General features: G+C 38.7%; 1 long non-coding RNA gene across 2 annotated transcripts; it reads left to right on the top strand.

Moving 5' to 3' along the window:
- Nucleotides 1-8,466: 8,466 nt before the first annotated feature.
- LOC144535676 (uncharacterized) lies at nt 8,467-12,569 on the top strand. 2 transcript variants are annotated; one of them, XR_013503684.1, is made up of 3 exons: nt 8,467-9,003; nt 9,461-9,525; nt 11,935-12,569. It is a non-coding gene; the product is annotated as an uncharacterized LOC144535676 (long non-coding RNA). The 2 variants fall into 2 exon arrangements; XR_013503683.1 differs by having other exon boundaries at nt 9,456-9,525.
- The last annotated feature ends 9,765 nt before the right edge of the window (nt 12,570-22,334 follow it).

The following is a 22,334-nucleotide window of genomic DNA, read 5'->3' as shown; positions in this document are numbered from 1 at the left end:
ATGGAAATCAGAGACCTGATCATGCACGTTAATGGACGCTGTGTAGCCTACAGGAGAGCAGCTTACAGTCCAAATCTACCCGCATGCAGCCACAGATGCTTGCCCAGGGATATGTTTTCCCGTATACAAATAACGAGACTTTCCCCATACTGGCCTTTAGGTCTGTTCACTCTCTAAGGTTTAGAGGGTAAACAGGCCACAGGAATTACCAGTTCACAGGAATTACCAGTTTAGAGTCTAAACTGTTAATTCCTGTGGCCTGTTTGCTTCAACAGAAAGCCTCTTCACAGCCTCTAGCCTTCTATGATGTGGCTTCTGTTTTTTTGGGGTGGTCAACTGACCCGATCTTTGTCTATATTGTACAACGCTTTTGTACAATACTACCAAAATATTATACACAATTAATATTAATAATAAGATTGTGCGATGCAGATATGTTTTCATAGGGAATTGTTATTATCATTTTTAAAACATTGGATCCCTTCAAAGAAAAGTTCAATGCTTTGTTATGTGGCCTTAATTAGCAAATTAACCTCTTGGCTAAAATGTCATCAACAAATAATTCGTTTTATCATATCGAAGTTGAGTAGGCCTAGTTTTTGAATTTGTTTTCTACTTACAACAAATCAATACTTTTACTAATTTCCTTTAATTAATATCAGCAGCCCAACATTTAAATCAAAATAACACACATCTAGTATGTCATAAATTTGAATTTACAGTTCATTTTTAATAGTGTATTTCTAATCTTATTGTGAACCAAAATTATCTTGGAGCAATAGAAAGAAAAATACATATTTTTTTAACATATGAATATTTGTTATAGTAGGTCATTTGTTTGTGTAGACAGCTTTCAACTAGTACAATTTCAATGATTAAACTGGACTCTAAGGTGCTGCCTGCTCCACATCACCACATTGTTACATGATGCAGGATGGTGAGTTCAGGGGGAATGTGTGCAACATGGTTGGTTTAGTGAGGAGCCAGTAAAGTTTGATTGAGTAAGCACGCAACCAGACACAATGATATGTTATTCAGTATAGCGTTCTTTCCTTTTTGGTGTCAGGAGTTCTTTATGAATGAAATATGTAATGCTAAAAACACTGTTTTATAGTTCCGAACATATAGGCCCATTGACCTTTCTTTTAGATCAAGAAATACTGTACATTGCCTGGGTTTCCACTGAGCTGAGACATGGCTCAATCAATGAGACTATTGATTGCATCTGCTTTTGTAAACAATGATAAACCTGATCAGCCAAATCACCTTCAGGGTTTTAACACTCTTAAAAACAAAACGTGAGACTGGAGGGAGGATCAATTTGGAGAGTCCTGCGTTCATCATAAAAATGAATATTGAATTCAGTTATGTACCATATGGACATACGTTGATTGTGGTAATTACAAATCCACTTCATCCCAAACAAAGAACGTTTCAGGCTACTCTCACTGACTGTGGATTTACAGATATGTATATTTTGATTCTGTTTTCTTGATTATGGCTATGGGAGACAGTTAGGAACTCAAGCTGAACCACCACAGAACAAAGAAATATTCACGAAAAAAGGCCTGACAGTATTATTTCAATATATGGGTTACTTTCAAACTAGAGATAACAGTGTGCTTTTTGAACATGTTGCTGGGCTTTAAAAAGTTGTTCCTAATTTTGTGGTCATAAAATGTAAACACAAATGCTAATGGATTTTACCTGCCAAGCCCCCATGCAAATATGATGTAAAATGTGCCGCAATAATCAACCTCACTTACAGGTCACCAGTAACTTTTGAATTTTGACTGATATGGAAAATTGTTGAGAGTTCTGAAAAGGGATCCTGGAAACAGGGAAGCAACTTATTAACAGGAATTATGATCCTACAAACAAAAGACAAAGCACTGACGTGTCACACTGATCAGTTTTAATAGCAGGTTTTAGGATACACCCTGTAATTTGGGTGCCCTCTGAGCTCTATTTTGCAGTCATTGATTCCTTTCCCCTTTTTGCAGCAAAATCCCAAATGACTCAGTATATCCAAATATTAAGATGGCCTATGAGTACACACGCTCCCTGACTGGAGTCGTTCTGTTTTCCCGGATACCACTTGGGGTTCAGAAAACACTCCTTCATGGTGGCGGGGTTACTTCCTGTGGGACCTATGGTCATCAATCAGGGCAGCAAGTGATACCCCCCACTGCGTCTACTGCAGACCCTCTGTGTTAGAGGGGCAGCAGGTGGGCTAGTTTTAGATGGTTGTTTCTTATTGATACAGAGCACAAAAAAACATAATATTTCTTCAATTTTAATGTGTATACTTTTAGATGGGTGCAATGTGCCAATATGCTAGTGAGGCCACTTTTATCAACCCATAATTACCATTAGGATTTGTGTGTTTAGAACATTGTTAAATAGTTCCCACTGAGCCATCGTTTCATTTTTTTTTTCTTTTTCTAATGATGTCATAATTTCATAAGTTAAAACATGTGTGCTATTAACATATACACAGCTATTTCAATAAACTATTTCATTATCACTATACAATATTTTGCCAACATGTTGGTTACATATTCTGGTGTCCACTGTAATATGTAGGCTATATTTGGAGTAATTGTTGGACCCAAAACATAAGGAAGTTGCATGCCAAACCTTCAATGAAACTAGTGACACACAAAAGTGTACAGATGCCCAGACTTAAACACTGTACACTGCTCTTACTCCAGGTTCTTGAGAGTGTTACCTCTCCAACTCAAACTTGAAAGGATTCTCAAATGCCACAATCTTAAACAGACACTTGGAGAGATGGAGAAATACTTGGCCTCCTTGATCCTAATGGATATGATATTAAGCAGTATTAATAATCCAGGCAGCAAAATGGTGACAGAGATTCCTTAAAAAGCAAGAACAGGCACTCCCATCTTCAATTGTAACAATTCATCAATGTCTGCCAAGTGTACTGGAAGGATTGAGTGTTCTTTTGAGACCAAAGTTCAGTTTATGTGTTTGACTCTTTGTTGGGTATGATTGAAGACATTTTACATTATCTGTACTTTTTATGTTGAGGGGGAAACTACCCCAGGCTGGCCAGGACTCACTCACTCACCCACTTCTCTGCCTTTGCATGACTCAAAGTCAACAAGAGAGCATCTTAGGACATGGTCACATGGCAGGCCAGACAGGTCTTGGAAAAAGCCAAGAAAGATACATGAGAAACCTTTAAAAAAGACAGAGTGGCAAGTTGGAAAACTGTCAAATTCTGAAAAGAAAAGCCAGTGTCAGCAGTTTCTTGTCTGAAATTTCAAGTGAATTGACTCGCCATAGAAACATGGGGGATGCAAACATGTACAATGCTGAAACATGTCCTTGTCACGGCCTTTGACAAGCAGGATATCATTTTCTTTTTATCTTTTCTTGCCATACCTGACAGCCTAACGTTTACATTGTACGAATTTAGGGGTGTAGGTTTTGTTTGAACAATGATGGGGACACATTGTAACCGGGGGTCTGGGTGAATTTGTATGCAACAATTTGTGCCTTTCCTGCATCAATTAATGGTGCAATTGTCTTTATTTACGTTAAGGGAATTATTATTATTATTATTATTATTATTATTATTATTATTATGTTTTGCGATGTATTTTTAGGAATCATGTACATCTCAACAGCAAATCTATTAGAGAATGAGACCTGGTTAAAGCCATACACTCCAAAGTTTGGATCTATACATAAAAGACATGAAATCACAAGAAATCACATCTTTATTTTTCACACTTCTGCTGTATTCTTTAACCCCCAGATGTAGCACAAGTAGACACAATTATTGTTTTCCGTACATGTTTTGAGCCCCCTGAACAGTTATTTTTACCTCTTGTGGGGAGTGGGTTGTCTTTCATATTTTTTGAGGGGGACAAATCTACCTCTAAATATTGGGATGTATGTCCCCTGCATCCCCCCCAAAATCTACGCCCATGTATGAATTTGATGCACATTTAATGAACAGGAGAAAATGAAACAGGGCGTGTAGAGAAAATTATAAAGGCTTACCGATAGTTGACATGAACAGAATAACAAGATCAATATTGATATTTGGCTAATTTGTGAGTGATGCATTCATGTTTTTACCACCCAAAACTAATACACCAAAGCAGTGGGTCTGTAACGATGTCATCCTTGTAATGCAATCACCATTGACTTTCTTTTTTTCCACTGACTGTCCACAGGATTTCTAAGCAGCCAGAGTTACAGCTCTGTAGTCTAGAGGATGATAAATGTCTCCCTCCCATGTTCTTACTCGCTATGCCAGCTAACCACATCAACCAACTGCTCTAAAAGCAAAAGGGACAGAGACATGATGATGACATTTGGCTTTCTAAATGAAAACGTATCATTTCGCATTTGCTCTCAGTAGATTCCATCGCTGTTTTGGGTCCTTAGAGGATACAGCAATACAGTAATAAAGAGAATAACCACAACATCACATTGAATTGCAGAGCCCAGCTTGGAATGTTATATACAGATGACTAAAAGAGCATGAAATTATGTTTGCAAACACAATTAAAATGCATTCTTTGAAAATACTGAAGGAAGGCAGGTATTTGTTTGTAAAACTAAGAGCACTTGTAATTTGTGTGTAGTGTCAGTAATGGGTATGTAAATATCAACATTTAGAGGGAGTGTGCAGTTCTTTACTGGAAAGTCAAAACCCTCATTATGGAAATTTGTCAGCAGTTTTTTAGTGGAAATCTATTTTCGTGAAGATCTGGGCACAGACAGAGAGACAGTCCTCTGTGCAGGAGGATCCTCTCTAATTTGTGGAGACTATAGAATTAATGTTCTGCCCTACTGCCCATCTGTGACTTATTTAAAGTGTGCTGTAACATATACTGTGCTAAATGTTGCCACACGCATGCCAAAGGCTACCGGCGAAAAAGCTATGGGGAGTTGGATTTAAGGGTTGCCTTCAAGTTAAGTTTTGGCTCAAATTCTTATTAGGTGATAATAAGATGATGACTCTTCTCCCAAAAATGTGAGTGGTGAACCAGCGTACTGTCTGTTGGTTTAGAAGGGAAAATCCTGCAAGAAGTTAGATCTCTGAAATGAGTGAATAGACGTTTCTGTGTTTAGATGCACTGGAATATACTTAGTTTAAAAAATATATATATATATATACATAGCACGAAACGTGTTTCTCCACAGCTGAAAATAGTACTCAAGAAATGCACTGTTTACTCCTGTTTGAGTAGTGTTTGCTATAAATTACAATGCCCAGCTGTTTGAGAAGATTACTTAGCATATTAACAATAAAAGAAATTATATGTTTGTGATATGTTTAAAGATTGACATCTTCCGTAGGAACAAATGGGCTTTGAGCCAAGAACCACAGACAGGGTCGAGAAGTCACAAAGTATTGCAAGATTGATTAACGCATTGCTGCTTTGAGCTTGCATTGGTATATGTTGACAATAACAAAATATAGAATAACATCAGCCATTCTTTTTTTTATGGCTGATGTTATTCTATATTTTGTTATTGTATAAATATTATATATATATTCTTTTTTTATGGCTGATGTTATTCTATATTTTGTTATTGTCAACATATACCAATGCAAGATCAAAGCAGCAATGCGTTAATCCATCTTGCAATACTTTGTGACTTCTCGACTAATTTCTTTTCTTGTTAATATGCTAAGTAATCTTCTCAAACAGCTGGGCATTGTAATTTATAGCAAACACTACTCAAACAGGAGTAAACGGTACATTTCTTGGGGACTATTTTCAGCTGTGGAGAAACACATGTTTAGTTCTATACTGTATTTAAAGTATTCATGGAAAGGGGATTGACTCAACATAAACTACAGTGTGTGTGTGTGTGTGTGTGTGTGTGTGTGTGTGTGTGTGTGTGTGTGTGTGTGTGTGTGTGTGTGTGTGTGTGTGTGTGTTAATGGTAATAAAAGAACATTTCAGTCAGGTCAACAGTGTAGCTCATTGATGTGTTTTTAATAGTTTTTGGACAACAAGAGGCCTATGGTCGAGGGCATAAGTAGGCTATAAACTGTATAAATATACTGTATGTATAAGTATATATAAATATGTATAAATGTATGTATAAATATGCAAACTTCAACAGCATTAAGAGAGTCCTCTTTTCTATTTCAACTGGACTGTGTCAATGACCAAAAAAAGTTCCTGCAATTTAAACTGCCATTCTGATAATATGCCATCTGTACACCTTCCAGTGGAGGATCAGGGTTATGGTTAGGGTTCCACCTTTCACATCAGAGGTCACAAAGTCATATCCTTGCTTGTTTGAATATAATGCATTCAACTGTGTATAACGAGAAATGCTAAATATTTTTATTTTTTTATTTTTATTTTTTTTAAAGGTTCAAGAAAGAATTAATTAATTGGCTTCAGGAGAAATAAGAAGGCCTTGTAGCTATATCAGAGACCTAGATTTCCTGCAGTCAAAGAAACTAGTTGATGGTCATGCAGGGAAAAACAAATACCACCATGAAAACCTGCCACACATCTCACTGTGAGCTCATTGTATAATCACAGTGAGATGTGAGGCTTTTGTGTGTATGCAAGTACGTATGTTTTCCTTCATGAAAACCTCATCCCTCATTCCATTTTTAAAAATCATATTTTTAATTTGAGCGTGTGATGAATTGTGTGCCTCCCTCATCTTGTCTGGATTTTGTATAAACTATAATAGTAATTTGTGTCTTTTACAAAAGAGATCTTGATCTCAATGGGACCTACAGAATAAATAAAGCTTAACAAATTCATACAGATGGATTCAAAGTTCAAGATGAAATTTTGACGCCATAAATGGGAGAAAATTACTAAGTTTGATTGGGGCAACATCATCATGCTAACTCAGATAGTTTGTGCGTGTGTGTGTGTGTGTGTGTGTGTGTGTGTGTGTGTGTGTGTGTGTGTGTGTGTGTGTGTGTGTGTGTGTGTGTGTGAGACCAGGGTTTAAAAGGCAGATAATAACTCAGTGTGTGGGTGGTGTCTGGGCATGACCTCAGTATTCAGATGAGATAACAAAGTAGAGCACACTGGTCTGTAGTACAGGTGTAAAGTATGCAGAATCTGTTGTTAAATACTGTATAGGACCAGGAGTGAATGTTTTCGCCTTCTAGTGAGTTGTACAGATAATGCAACAATAGGTGAACACTGACTGTCATTAATCAACCCTTTGACCGTGCCCATCTGCTGCCACTCCCTAAGCGTTTGTGACAACAGCGCCAGTCAGAGCTGCTAGCACCCATGAAGTGTCAGATTCTAAGGAACTTGTTGACCGATAACCAGGACAGACTCACGTCTAAATCAACACAAACGTACGTGACCTATTTGATTTAGCAACATCCGGGATGAAATAAAATACATACATAATTGTCTGACCTTTCCCATATTGACACTGTCATCAGGTTTAAACTGCAAATGTTTCTGTTTGGTCTGTCCGTGAGTAGCGAGGCCCAGGAAGCCCTGGGTGGGGAGGGAGGGAGGGAGAGGGCCCTTTGAAGAACACGGAGTGGGGCCAGTTGTGGAGAACCATGCAGTTGCTGTTGTTGGTGCTTTTCACTCAGACACGCCTCTGCCATCTCAACACTTGCACGCAGCATTGACCCAAAGGGTGGCTGTTAATTTGGCATGGCGAAAACATGGCTTTAAACTGAATGAAGGGTCTGATATAGCCACTCCACTGGGAAGGGAGTATACAGCTCCACAAGCCAAATGACATCACACCAATATGGAAATAACTGAAAAACAACATGGCATAATGTGCATTTAACAGGAAGAGGAAATTAAAAAACTGTCCGTCGGTTGAATTTGAAATGTTCTTGGTATAAGCAACACAGGAGAATACTTGATATTTTATTTATTATTTGAATCATTACACAGTACAGTCGCATAGGGTTGTGCAGTTGAAACTGAAGTTTATAGTTTCGAATGAGGAATGCATTAAAATGCAAACTAAGGCCGGCCATGTGGGCTTTGTGTCGGAATAGTGACAGATGGGAAAGTTGCTTCAACAGCTCATACATACACAAATAATTAGCAAATAATATTTCCCTGCAAAACAATATATGAAACCACAAGCCTGAAGAACAGCGGTGGAACAAGTCTTCTTTACTTAAATACAAATACAACGACCACAATGTTAAATATTCTCCATTATGAGTAAATGTCCTGCACCCAAATCTTGCTACTATCAACAAAATGTAGTTAAAGTATCAAAATTAAAAATACTCATTATGCAGAGGGGCCTTAGTGTTAGATGTATATGACCATATTTACTGACATGTGAATGTGTAAGCAGCATTTATATGTTGTATTTTGTCAAAGTGGAAAATCATGAAATATTTTATTGATTCAGTTTCATCTTTAACAATGTATCTTATTTCATAAGCTGATTTGTTTTGTATTTGAAATCTTTAAAAAAAAGTAGTAAACTAAAGTTGTCAGATAAATGTAAGAAATACAAAATGAAATGATAATACTGAAGCAAACTAAAGTATACATCAAAACTGTTCTTACAGTACCTAAGTCAAGTACTTTCTGTCACATGTGCAGAGGTGTTGTGCTTGAATATATATAATCAACATCTTAAATTAAAATATATGTATACTGTGCCTATGTCATATGGACCACTATATCAGATGTATCTCATTTCTTTCATTTCTATTCTATGCCTTATGTAAATACAATGAAATGGGTCTACATATCAAAACAATAAAACCACACCACTGAATTCTGTAAAGGCAAATTGTTACACACTACTTTGTTTAGTTGATACTGTTAGTACAATAATGTAATATTAAATAATTAAATATAAAGATACTTAGTAACACTTTTCTTTTCTGAAAATACATCGAACTCCTATGCAGACAAGATACAAAGCCATGTGGGTGTCTACTCTGTACTGGAGAGCCTCTCAGTCATCACCCTCCGCTGCAGACTGATTCAACCTCTAGTCACACTTCCAAGCCACAATAGCAAGGTGAGCCTCTGCAGAAATGCTTAAACTGCATTCAATTGTCTAGTGAGCCCTCTGTCTTTCAGCTCCAATACTCTGTCCGTCATGGTGTGAAACCCTAATGAGAAACAATATTTTTCCTGTTCTCTGGCTGAGGACTATTTTTGTTGAAGTTGAAGTGCTTCTTTATGTCGACGCTATGTGGACTCCAGTTTTGTCTAAACAATTATTTAGTGTCCAGGTCAACGTTAACATTGATTCCTACCTTGTAAATGACAACACAAGTAAGGTTTGAATAGAAACATGAATATTTGCAAAATGTTTCGATAAAGTAAGACATCATACATAAGTGTACAAGTACATGGTATATGTACAGTGTATTGTATACTGTGTAACTTGACAGTATAGTCATGTTTATCCCACAGTAACACAATAAAGCTAAATATGTCTTTGTGTTTTCATGGGAAATGGCAAAGAAAAGCCGTGAACCATCTCCACAGCTAAAAAAGCAGCTCTTGGTGCCTTGCTAGCTGAGACAGACAAAAGGTGAGTGTCAGAGTGATAGAGGAAGTGCTTGTCTTCTTTTCCTGCTTTCAGTGGCAAAAGAATGAAGAGGATGTCTCAGTGTACACCAGGGATATCCATTACTGAGTTAACAAGGTTTCGGGTACTCTATAAGTGAAATTCAAGGCTGTCTCGCTGTCTGTCACACGGAATAAAAAAAACAAATAAACACACACATGAATTCGCCGAGGTTTTACTCGGGGGCCGATATGTGCCAAAGAATGCTGAGACTTTGTCCATTAAAAACAAGACACTGTATGGATACACCATTATGCCATCTTGGGTCCACCTGCAAATGCAAACATGGACATTCTTGAAGGAAGGCTTACATTTCCCCCAAAGAAAAGTTTGTTCCTGCAAGACTGACTGGTCAACCCAATGAAAACACGTCAGGAAAAGCAAGGTGACGCGCCTCTGTGCTGCTCGGTTGCACTCAAAATACACCGTGCAGCAGGTTGAATCATTCCGCTTCCAAAGAACTAAAAAATCATGTTCAACGATAAAAAGCAGCTTGTTAAATGAAGTTATGTAGAATGTATCGGCCACCAATATACATTTCATGTCCTTAAAATGCATGAAATAAAGAAAATTGTAAGTAGGTACATTTACTTAAATACTGTACATAAGTACACTTTTTGAGGTACTTGAGTATTTCCATTTTATGCTACTTTATGCTTCAACTCCACTACATTTCAGAGGGAAATATTACTTAACAGTATTTTTATTCCACTGTATTTATTTGACAGCTTTAGATAGTACTACTTTACAGCTAAAGATTTTAAATTAAAAAATGTAATGCATTGTTAAAGATTAAATCAGTGGTTCCTAACCTTTTTTACTTGTGACCCCCTATAAACTTAACAGATGTTTCCATTAAATACCTGAGGTAATTATGCAATATTTTTGAAAATAGCAAATATTAGAGAAAGTAAAATGATATACCCCATAATTAATCATTTAATGACTTCTTTAGATTGATCTTATTACTCAAATCCTTATGCTACTTAGGAATTGATGCATCAGTATTAACAATATAATCATGTAATAATAAACTTAGCACAAAAAGTAAGGAAATTTGTGTTTGGTAGATTATTTCTCTGTGGTAACAATGCTTTTTGGCAATAAATCTTATACCGTTGGAAAGCCTGTTTAGTTCCCTTTCAAATGGTGCCCCATTTGTAAGGAACATGCATTTGTGGGATGAGCAGCAGCGCTGAGTATGCGGGTTGCGCCCATGAAAAATTTGCCAAATCTTCTCTGCCAATGCCAAACAGCTTATTCTGCCATTGACTTGTTTGATGTTTGGTGGATTGAATGATTGAAGTTTGAAGAGACAAGACATATTGGCAATTGAACAATTTATTCATTTCACAAACAGGAGCCTCAGTAGCGTGTGGAAGAACCGTACATAGCCACAACAGCCTGGCACCTCCTCCTCATTCTGGTCACCAGCCTGGTCACACACTGCTGTGGGATGGCATCCCATTCTTCAACCAGCAGTCTTGACCTCAACCCCATTGAACACTTGAGGGATCTGCTTGGGGGTGCTGTTCGTGCCAGAGTGACCAACACAACCACGTTGGCTGACTTGCGACAAATGCTGGTTGAAGAATGGGATGCCATCCCACAGCAGAATGTGACCAGGCTGGTGACCAGCATTGGCAGAGAAGATTTGGCAAATTTTTCATGGGCGCAACCCACATACTCAGCGCTGCTGCTCATCCCACAAATGCATGTTCCTTACAATGGGGCACCATTTGAAATGGAACTGAACAGGCTTTTCAATGATATAAGATGTATTGCCAAAAAGCATTGTTACCACAGAGAAATAATCTACCAAACACAAATTTCCTTACTTTTTGTGTTAAGTTTATATCACTGACAGGGGCCATTTATCTGCAGAACGAGTATTTTTACTTTTGAAGTACATTTTGTTATGTGCTTGAGTTTGAATGCAGGACTTGTACTTGTAATGAAACATTTAAAAAATGTTGTACTGGTCCTTTAACTTCTGATTACTTCTTGCACCACTAACATCACATTATCTCCAGCACCCTTTTTCCATGCTACATTATTAAGGCAAATGTGCAGCATTATAATACAAAGAGTCAGTTTGATGTTGCCAAGAAAGTATGGGGCGTTTATAGTTTAGTAAATATGAAACATATGTGCATGCTTATCATTACTGAAATATTCCAAGACATTCTTCATAAAATCTAAGCTACAACATGATATATCACTTGTGTTCATTGTCCCTGGCTGACTCGTCAAGTTGCATGAATTAATGACCAAACTGTGAGTGGGCAAAACAAGACATTCAACAATAAGCTCAAATTAGGATCTTTGCATCATTAATGTATTTTGCATGTGCTATTTTGTGTTTTTATTCAGTATGTATGAGGTTCTTCCCCCATCCAGCCGTCCTCCTTGGCTGAAGCAGCAAAGCAGTTGTCTCTACTTGCATCGCATGCAGCTAACGGGTAGGTCAGGAGAATCCAGTTTCTCTATTTGGTGTTGATAGACAGGATAAAGGAAGATTGATTCCCTCAGTCTCATCATTGCAGGTGTTTGCCTTTATGACCAGCGTCTTCGACAAGCAGTTTTTCATTACACTGGTGAGAAAGGACGACCTTCAAGTCTTGTGCATTCCGACAATGCTCTGAAGAGTGTGTAATTTTGGAGACTAAATTTAGGGGGGAGGAAAATCAGTTTTTATTCAAAGCAGACCGGACTCAAACGGAGATGCACCGCACTGTGGTCAGACTTCCAACCAACTCGTTACTCGCCTTTTTCATGTTCAGACTGCTGCAAATCTCCAATCCCTCTGAACACAGCTGAAAAAAAGACTGTTGTTGATTTTGTTTCCATCTTTGTGGGAGGCTGTCTCCTTAATAATGTGCACATTGATGGTGAAGCAGCTGATGAGCAATTTGTAAGCAAAGATCCTGTCTTTTTCCGCAGCTATAGTTCATATATTTGACTTCAACTAGTCAGTAACTTTAACCAATAAATGCCATTTGTTGTCAGCTTTTTTGTGTAAAAATTGTTTGTAGTAATTTCACTTGGAAGTGATTGATGCACAGCACTCTCAGAAGTGAGACCTTTAGATCAAACTAAGAAGATAGGTTAGATTTCATCATTAGAGTTAATCCATCAACAATGCCACAGCACTGAATAAAGCCAGAGTAAATGAGTGTGTTTGCTCTGTCTTAAGAGCAAATATTAGTTTGTCCAGATAATGCTACAGGGCTGCTGAGGGTTTCCACAATGCTTAAGTTACACCAATGTCTGCTCTTTTCCACCAGAAGAATTGTTTCCCACTCTTTCTTCTTCTTGAAAGTCAAACATCAGTAGCAGTCTCAAGTGGCTGAAAGTTTAAGTTGATAATCCGGTCTGTCACTCAGACCCACAGTAAGATTAATGGCAGGGGAATTCCTATCTGGCAAACATCCCACTCAATCAAAACAGACAACTTGATTTGAGAAATAGTTCTCAGATACAGAGCTGGAGCAGAAATTGTTGGTTTACTTTGTATGGGAGCATGTGAGGGCGGTATGCTGTTCAAAAGAATAAAAATAACAATTGCTATTCAATAAATGCAGATTATATTTTAAGAAACCAGCAGTATACATGGATATTGTGTTGTAAAGTTGTGAAAACCAACTGACCCTCAAAAGGTTAACATTTATGTAAGAGCTTGGATAATAAAAGTTAAGGTACTGTTATTTGTGTGATCTCCTGTGAGAAGTGACCAGTGTTAGAAGCTCAGAGGGAAAAGGGAGCCCTCTGCTGCTGAGTCAAGCCACCATACAGCTCTGAACACGCTCCTCTGTCTTACTGCCTGCAGTAATGAACCAGGAAGTGTTTGCTGCTTCATTAGGTCAGTAAGAGTGCACAAGCTGCTCAGAGAGGAGAGATTTTACACAAAAAGCAATTTCAATCAAACCCTTCAATCAAAGAGGAGACATAACATTGACAGGCTGATAATGAATTAAGACTTTTAGTAATATACCCCTGAAAAATAAATGACCCCGCTTTCTAACTAAAACATGCAATCACTCGACCATGAAAGTAACCAACAGAGATGAGATCCAGCTAAACCACACTGACGCATGAGCTGCTGTACTGCATGAACAAATCCTGCAGATTTGCAGCTGCAAGATAGGCACTACTCAGCCATGGAAAATATAGGGTCTAGATATGACATTCACAGAGATAATAGCAGCTTCACGCTACGCTGGGTCCAAAGGGAGCTGAGCACGGCTAATTCCTAGCAGCGCTACTTTGATCTTTTGTTGCATCTGTGAGGTATTTTATGTTTATTTGTTATGGGACGTTGGGCGATTTCGTATCCCTGTGCGCTTTAGGAGGGCAAGCTCATTAGTCCCCTTTCTCTCAGTGACATTGAAGGAGCTAAAAGGATACCTGTGAGACTGTTTGAAGTTGTCTTAATTGTGAACGAACACGTCGAAAAAACGCTGAAAACACTGCTCTCGTCTCAGACCCGCCGATAACCATCTTTAATGAATAGCTGTGTGCTTCAAGGAGTGCTGGCTGATAGAGATCATTTCAGGAACGGTGGGGTTCAGGTCTCAATAAAAATCAGGGAATTCCATCTTAACCGTTTGGATGTCCTCCATAATGCCACACACTCTGAGATTGCTCTCGCAATGGACCTACACCAAAATAAAACTTGGCACCAGCGAGACATTCTTGCCCAACTCCAACAACTCCAAGTCTGAACACCCCAGGCCCCCTCCCAGCTCCAGGATCTATCTGTCGACGTGAACCCTGACTCTTTGTTGGTGCTTTCTGATTTAAGGTAGAGATACCGCACAGCTAACCGCCTTATATAAAGCGGAATTGCGAGGCTGGAGACTGAAGGCACAAGCACAGCTCCCTGTGAGTGCGTCTGAAAGGCCCAAATTGAGCCATTTCCCCCAATCTCCAGGGAGAGTCCTTATCGTCTGCAAGATCCAGAATAGACTGTGTATAATTTGCAAAATACTATGCTGATACTGCAAATGAGGTTTAATAGCTGTTGAGGCCCAGTTAAGCTTCATAATGTAGGTTTGTGGTCTTTGATAACCAGTAGCAGAGACATTTTCTTGTAGAAAAAAAAAACACAAGAGAAAAGTCAAGGCATCAGTCAGTGGGTGTCTGCTGTCATACTTGAATGATATTTGTGGGAATGCTCATCCTGTCTTGACAGTAATTAGACATGAACAACACAAGCAGTAACTGCTCTGTACTGTTTTCTTCCCCCAGGTTAGTTGAGAACTGTAATTAGTCAAGTCTCACTTTGACAAGCTGTCAACCTTAATACTTTGTTTTGTAACACTTGCGGCGACTCTGTTTGCTAATTTCTAACCTAATCCTTTAAATGAGTGAAATGAATTGGACAAAATGAGTAACTGTAATCATGGCTGATGCTGTCATCGAAGCAATCAATCATGCCAAGCAAGTCTACCTTAAACAGCAACATATCTGCCCAATACCTAATGTTGAAGTAAAATCTTTTTGCAGGGATCTTTTTTGTTTGCCGTTGACATTTTTTAACGTGACAGATTGGAGTTTGAGCTAGAGATTGCTGGCAGAGATTTGTTTTACTCCAGCCACATAGTCAATTAATGTGTTCTTGGAATATTTTTTTGGAGCATCCTTTAGCCCAATTATTACGTTTAATGATGAGAGTCATCCAATTACAAATTTATTGGCGGATATCAACCAAGCTGTTTAGAGTATTAAAACTTTGAATAAAAGATGGTTCTTCTTGGTGATAATTTGACAACTGATATAGGAAGAGACAGCTAACATGACTAAGATTCTACAGCCAATCTAGTGGCTCTGTGAGGCTGTATATAGCCAAATGCTAAAGTCAGCATGCTAACAGTTCACAATTGGGGGCCAAGCAGCGAAGCTGCGAGGCACCATTAGTGAGTCTACCTTTTCTTATTATTACACATCTTTCCTCTGCCATGGGAGTCTATGGCAGCCCATAGAACCATACAGTAAAAAGTTGTGAAATTTGGCACATTGATTCGGGACAGTCCCATAATTGATTGCACCAAGTTTTAGGTCACCACAGGCAGTCTAGCGCCACCAATGGGTCAAAGTTGGCGTTGCATCCATGCGATTAACTTTTGAACCATATGTCTGATTTTGAACATCGAGATATAGTTGGAATCCTTGGATGACGCCAAACTCAACGCAACCTGTGATGTCAATATCTGTCGTGTTGGACGTTCCGCCATATTGGATTTGCTCAAAAACACTAAAAAGTTTTCACAGGTCACAAAATTGGTCCGATTTTCACGAAACTTGGCAGAGATGATTTTCAGACCATGCCTCACTAAAGTCATTCCATTGCATATTGATATTCGAAAGTGTTTACCCGTCACAGCCAATCGAAATCAACAGCGAAGCCGCCAAACAGGAAGTGAACTCATATCTCGCCAAGTCTTACACGTATCAACACAAATATGACACAAGTATCTTAGTACATAGGTACACAGCCCAATTAGGAAGAGGCTCAATAAGTTTGGTGACCATAGACCTATAGGGGGTGCTGTAATTAGCAAAATTACGTTTTGGCCTATAACGTTTGATGTGTTTGGAATTAAACTTACTAGCAGTGTCTGTTAATACTGTGGGAGGTCCTAAGGCCAACACATGCCAATTTGTGACATCAACGTAATTGATCCGGCCGCCATATTGGATTTCATCAAAAACACTAAAAAGTTTTCACAGGTCACACATTTCTCAGATTTTCACGAAACGTGGCACAGATGATTTTCAGACCAAGCCGCACAAAAGTTATTCCACTGTGTATTGATATTCATAAGTGAACTCATATCTCGGGGAGGCTGTCACGCATCAAAACCAATCTCAATACTTGGACTCATGACCCAATTACGAGGCGGCTCAAGAAATTTGGTGACTTTTGTCCACTATGGGGGCGCTATAATCACAGGAAGTAGGCTCATATCTCAGCAATGCTTTTACGTATAGAAACCAAACTTAGTATATGGACTTGGGACCCCATTCTGAAGACACACAATACATTTGGTGACCTTCAACCACTAGGGGAGTGCTAGAGTTACAGGAAATAAGCTCATATCTCAGCAATGCTTTCACGTATCAAAACCAAACTTGGTACATGGACTTGGGACCGCATCCTGAGGACGCCCAATCAATTTGTGATTGGTCTTTTGACCACTAGCTGGGTGCTATAATCACAGGAAGTAGGCTCATATATCACCAATGCTTTCATGTATCGAAACTGAACTTTGTACATGGACTCAAGACCCAATCCCGAGGATGTAAAATAAATTTGGTGACCTTTGACCACTATGGGGGCGCTATAATCACAGGAAGTGAGCTCATATCTCAGCAACGTTTTGATGTATGAAGTCCAAACTTGGTACAGGGACATGGTAGCTGATTGTGAGGACGTGCAAAGAAAGTGGTGTCATTTGGCCTCTAGGGGCATTGTAATAAAGAAAGTGAGCTCATTTCTCAGCAACACTTTGATGTACTAAAGCCAAACTTGGTACAGGGACTTGGCACTTGATTGTGAGAACGCACAAGGACATTGGTCTAATTGGTCTCTAGGGACACTGTAACAAAGTAAATAAGGTGATATCTCAGCCATTCTTTATCCAATTGCCATCAAAGTTTGCATGCTTGCTCATGCCATGGGAATGTCATTCCTGCTAGTGTACTGTTTGGCCCCCTCATTGCTGCTTGCAGCTATATTTACTATTATTAGTATAAAAACAATGTGCTGTTTAGCAGGTATACAGTAATGATGAATGTCCAATATTCATTTGGGCAATCCATCCAATAGATGTCAAAACATATGGGTATGCTGGTGGTGCTAGAGGTGAAGTCAGAGGATCACCAAAAGTCAGTAGGATTCCTTGTGGGGACCATGAATGTCTGTATAAAATGTCATGGCAATCCAGTATTTCTGACTAAATGGTCTCCGATTATTACATACTTTTTCAAATGATGTAACCTAAGTGTTAGTGAAACAAGTCATGTGAATGCTTACTTGAATGTGAACACTGCTATTTAATTATTATAATTATTATTATTATTATTATTATTATTATTATTTATTTTTTATTTATTTCATTTTTGTTACTTCCTTTTTTCCCTCTGTGCTTTTTTTCCCCTTCAAATTGTTTACATTTGTCTCTTCCTTGTGTTGCTGGAGGAATGTCACTCATCCCTGCAAATTATGAGTGGATGTTAAGGTGATGTTGAAATCCATGGATTGACCCCCTAAGACATATATGCCTGTATTGTGTCTCTGAACAGTTGACTGTACTGTTTGATTGCAAAGGAAATGAAAATAAGCCCCCCAAGAATCATGATGGGGAAATATTTTTTCCTACTTTTCCATTTCTTCGTAATACTTTTGCTTTACCTTTTAATACCGTTTGCGTTATCTCGCAAACATTTTTGCATTATCCCTGATCCATAAAAACAATTAGTGTGTTGGTCGAGTCCAGTCATAATACACTGCCTGTTTAGCTTCATACTCTGAAGATACTACAGAAAGTAGGAGATGATGTGACACAGTACTCTACATTATGCATTTATTACTCAATACTCCTTTCAAAAGGCAGAGCTCGGACAGTATATAACCACTGTGAGCACAGCTGCAGCTACTCTACCTGGCTGTGCTGAGTGAAGCTGTGGCTGTGGCTATGGTTATTGCTCGAACTATAGCACATTTATGGTTGAATCTATGATGCTATGGATGTGGCTACAATAGTTGTACTGTGGCAACTCTTTACTGCTCCTGCTAACATTAGCCAAGAAAGCATTTTTAAGCCACACAGGATTTGAACTCGCCGTGCTTCTATCAGACGTAGCTTCAGCCAGCACCACCCTGTCAATTCACTGCACACATACATATATATAACCCTGCATGTAATTAATTATACACCCCTTATGAACTAATGTGTCACAGCCACAATCATGACAACCAAAGCACAGCCATGGCTACAGCCACAATCACATGCAGTAACAGCAAACGGCCAAAGCTATGCAATCCTATGGTTATAGTCATAATCACAGCTATAGTCTGTCAATCAGCCTCGGTAGCAGTCTGTGAGAGAGCTAGGTTAACAATATCTGCTAGTTACCCATGTTAAGATATTTTGGGCAGGCAGACCAATATCGCTATCCCTAGAGCAATGCCACTAACATGACTAATAATTAGTTATAGAGGCAACGAAAAAAGATAAAGCAAAAACAGCACCAACAGAGAGAGATATTATTGTGCCTCATTCATTTCAGCATTCCAATTAACTATCTGTCATACACTTGGTCAGCATCTCTTTCCTCTCGTTTCACCTATAAGATGGGAATATTGAATTTCTCATATAGCCGTTTAAGACTGGCTTATCTGAGTAAAGAGCAGATAAAGGAGAAGATGAGACGCTGCTGAGAGAAGAGCTTTACTGGGTGTGACAGGCGCTGACCTGCGTTGAACAGGTAAGGAATAGTATTCTCACCTCAAACTACAGCTAATGAGGTTATAAGTATGGCAGACTAAACTCTGAACTAATGATCCAATTGTTTGTCTCTTGACACTCAGTTCAAAGCAGGCAACACAGAAAATTAGTTATTAAAATTAAATTCAAACAGATCACTGTTTGGATAATCAAGGTGAAAAATTGATAGAAGATACTATCAGCGATAGATTATCCATTCAGGATGAAATGGACTTCCATGAGACCGGAGATAGGCCTGTGCAAACACATTCCCATCCGCTAGTGAAAATGGATATGTTGTTGACCTGTCCAGCCACACAAAAGCCATTCCCAGCGCTCAGGTGAGTAACCCTCCTCCAGTCTGAATCTCTTAACTAAATATTGTGAGTGTCCCTCTTTATACCCGAGAGTCTGTCTGTTTACCTTCAGATCCAGGGGATTAGAGGATCAACACTACATGCAGGTGGGGGGACTCCCAGTTCTCAGTTAGACAGAGAAAAAATACGATATTATTTGTTCCGCTGCTGATTTGTTTGATTTGTGTAATAAAAATGTAATATATGAAAAAATAGTCAGTTAAGAAAATAACCCAAAAAGCTGTCTTTATATACTAATTCAATTGAATTGGTTGTATCTATGTTCTAGTTCATAGTAAATAGAAATATAGTTAAAATATCTAATTTCATAAATAAACAGTGTCATAACGGTTTTTTTAATATGTCATATTTGACAATCTCTATAATTGAATTTAAATCCTTGTGCATCATAACTGAGTCAGCCTCCTGAATCCAGTTAAAGGCTTTACTCCAATGTTACCCATTCAGCAATTACTGTTGGGAGTAGGATTTAGTTCTGTAATGACCGAACTGAGCTGGCCTGAACTTCAGTGCTGCACAGTGAGCCAGATGGGAGCAAAGATCCTCTTCTGTGGCTAAAGCAGTGGAGCGTGAGCCAAAATGAGAATTAGAGTAAACTTCAACATGTCAGCACGTTCTCATATCATTTATTTTCCACTGGTTTGGATGGCTGTGGCTAAGATCATTGCTGATGATTTTCGAAAAAAGTCGTTTGCACATCCCCACGAACTTGTATAACATGATCTCTCGTGCCCAGCCCGTTTTTTTGGAACAGCTGGGAGAAAGCTGGATTTTCATCTCAGATATTTAAACATTCCTTCCTCATCTATGTGATATGAACTGTGAAACCTTGCCACTCACTGGTATTCTTACTACATATCGTATCATACTTTTTTTTCTAATCTTTTCAAGGGCCATCTGCAATTCTGTGAAGCAATTCAAAGGATCTTGTGTTTATGCATATCAATTAAAAAGAAAAATGCCACGCATGCAACATACATTTTATCCTCATCACCGTCAGCATCATTCTTTTACTCAGCCAATGCAAAACTGCCAAAATGTGCTTTCTCCAATCTCAACAAATCTGAATAGGCTGTGGTCCAACGGATTGTGCAGGGTTTGTACATGAGGGCACATTGACTGTGTGCAGTGGAGGGAGGTATCTCAATCTAGGACTAGGAGACATCCACGTGGGTGGTAAAGGAGGAAAATGGAAATGGTATCCATGCTCGCTTTTCTGCATGTTTAAAGGCAAACAAACTGATGGCTTCATGTCAACACAAAAACTGATACTGCTACTCAGCATATGACACTGATATTTCCAGGGTTCAAAATTAGCACCATCCTCCAGCCAAATGCTGGTATCTATTGGGTGATTAATAAAATAAAACATTCACTACCCATTTGTCTGGTGGACCAAAAAGTTGATTCAAAAGTTCAGAATCTTTCATTTTGTTATTCATCCAATGTCCAAACCTTTTTCAACATGTTATTGGTACATGACTCTCTCCAGCTGCTGACAATGCAGCTGTACATTAACACTAACCTTGACATTATGTCTCCTTAGGGAAGCAATATGTGTGCATCAATACCATACCTAGGTAATAGTTCCAAGTTGATAGCATCAGTTCAGTAGATACTGTGGTAAAGGTGTGTCCAGTGTGTGCAGAAATGATAATTATGTCAAAATGTACAATGGCAACCACTCTCGCTAAGCCCTAAGTAGATTGTTCTGTATTGCTGCATGCAAGACAAGATGGCCAAACTTATCCTGTATCTGTTGGAAAACACCAAGCGGTCAGTGTTGTGCTGTAAAAATGTTCCTTTACTCTTGTGGTGAGCCCTTCTTTCCAAGGACATTTAGCCTAATCCACTTCAGCTGCCTTCATTCAGAGCTGGTAAAAGACGCCCCTTCGCTGACTCTGTTGGTGAAATTGCGAGACTGTTTTTCATAAAACATAAATATCTGTTAAGAGTCTGGGTATGATCCACTTTAATGAAATGATGAGTAACATTTCCTTATTGTCGCTTGCGCCCCATGCTGCACTGTGAGAAGTCATTGTCATAAATATGACTCTTGTTACATTCTGCGACCAAAGGATAGCAATTGTGCAGCGCAATCCTCATGAGAAAAACTCACCATCTCCGCTTTCACAATAGTACAATTTCCACTGCCTTTCCAAATACAAAGCATGCGGTGCAATTTAATCTCTACCTATTAATAAAACAACATTTTCAGTTGTTGCTAACAAATGGATATGAAGTGTTGTGTGATTTAAAAAGCAAAGGAAAAACAGATGAAATGCCACATCTTCATAGAACCTTTTGTATTGAATTATATAAAATGTTTATACAGAAAGTAGACATATTAAAAGTTTGACTACCGCATATGTATGACAACTGGCTGGACATAAGCCTTGAGTTGTGTGTTGAACTAAAAAAATATATTTCCAATATTAATGTGAAAAACATTTGTGGCAAAAGGGAGATCCTTATGTTTTACGTGGAAAAGTTCCAGTCTTTACACATTGCCTGTTTTGCCTTCATTTTTCATTCTGAAAATGTTAAATATACACATTTATTGGAGCAAGCACTTCCTTTTCAAAACAAGCAAATTATGTGGCATCTTCATCATTTGGGATTTGGACATTTGGACAGCTTTATTCCTTTGTGCTTCCTTCTGTCGGCATGCTTTTTCTTCTGGATGGGAACTGCAGAGAGCTGGGTACAACACTGCTGGGTATTCTACCAGATGGATACTCGGTATGAATCAGGGCTAAGTTTCAGCCAAGGCCCAAATGTGTGTGTTGGACTGCACATTGCATATCTGGAGACCACACAGGTTCCATAACCATGTCTCAATCTCTCTGCTGCCCTCTATCTTTGTCTGAATATTTCCTTCTGGGATCAGGGTCATAAGTTCAGT

The sequence above is a fragment of the Sander vitreus genome, chromosome 20 (genome assembly GCF_031162955.1).
Source record: "Sander vitreus isolate 19-12246 chromosome 20, sanVit1, whole genome shotgun sequence".
Taxonomy (NCBI): domain Eukaryota; kingdom Metazoa; phylum Chordata; class Actinopteri; order Perciformes; family Percidae; genus Sander; species Sander vitreus.
The sequence above is the reverse complement of the archived record's forward strand: the minus strand, read 5'-3'. Positions and strand labels throughout refer to the sequence as shown.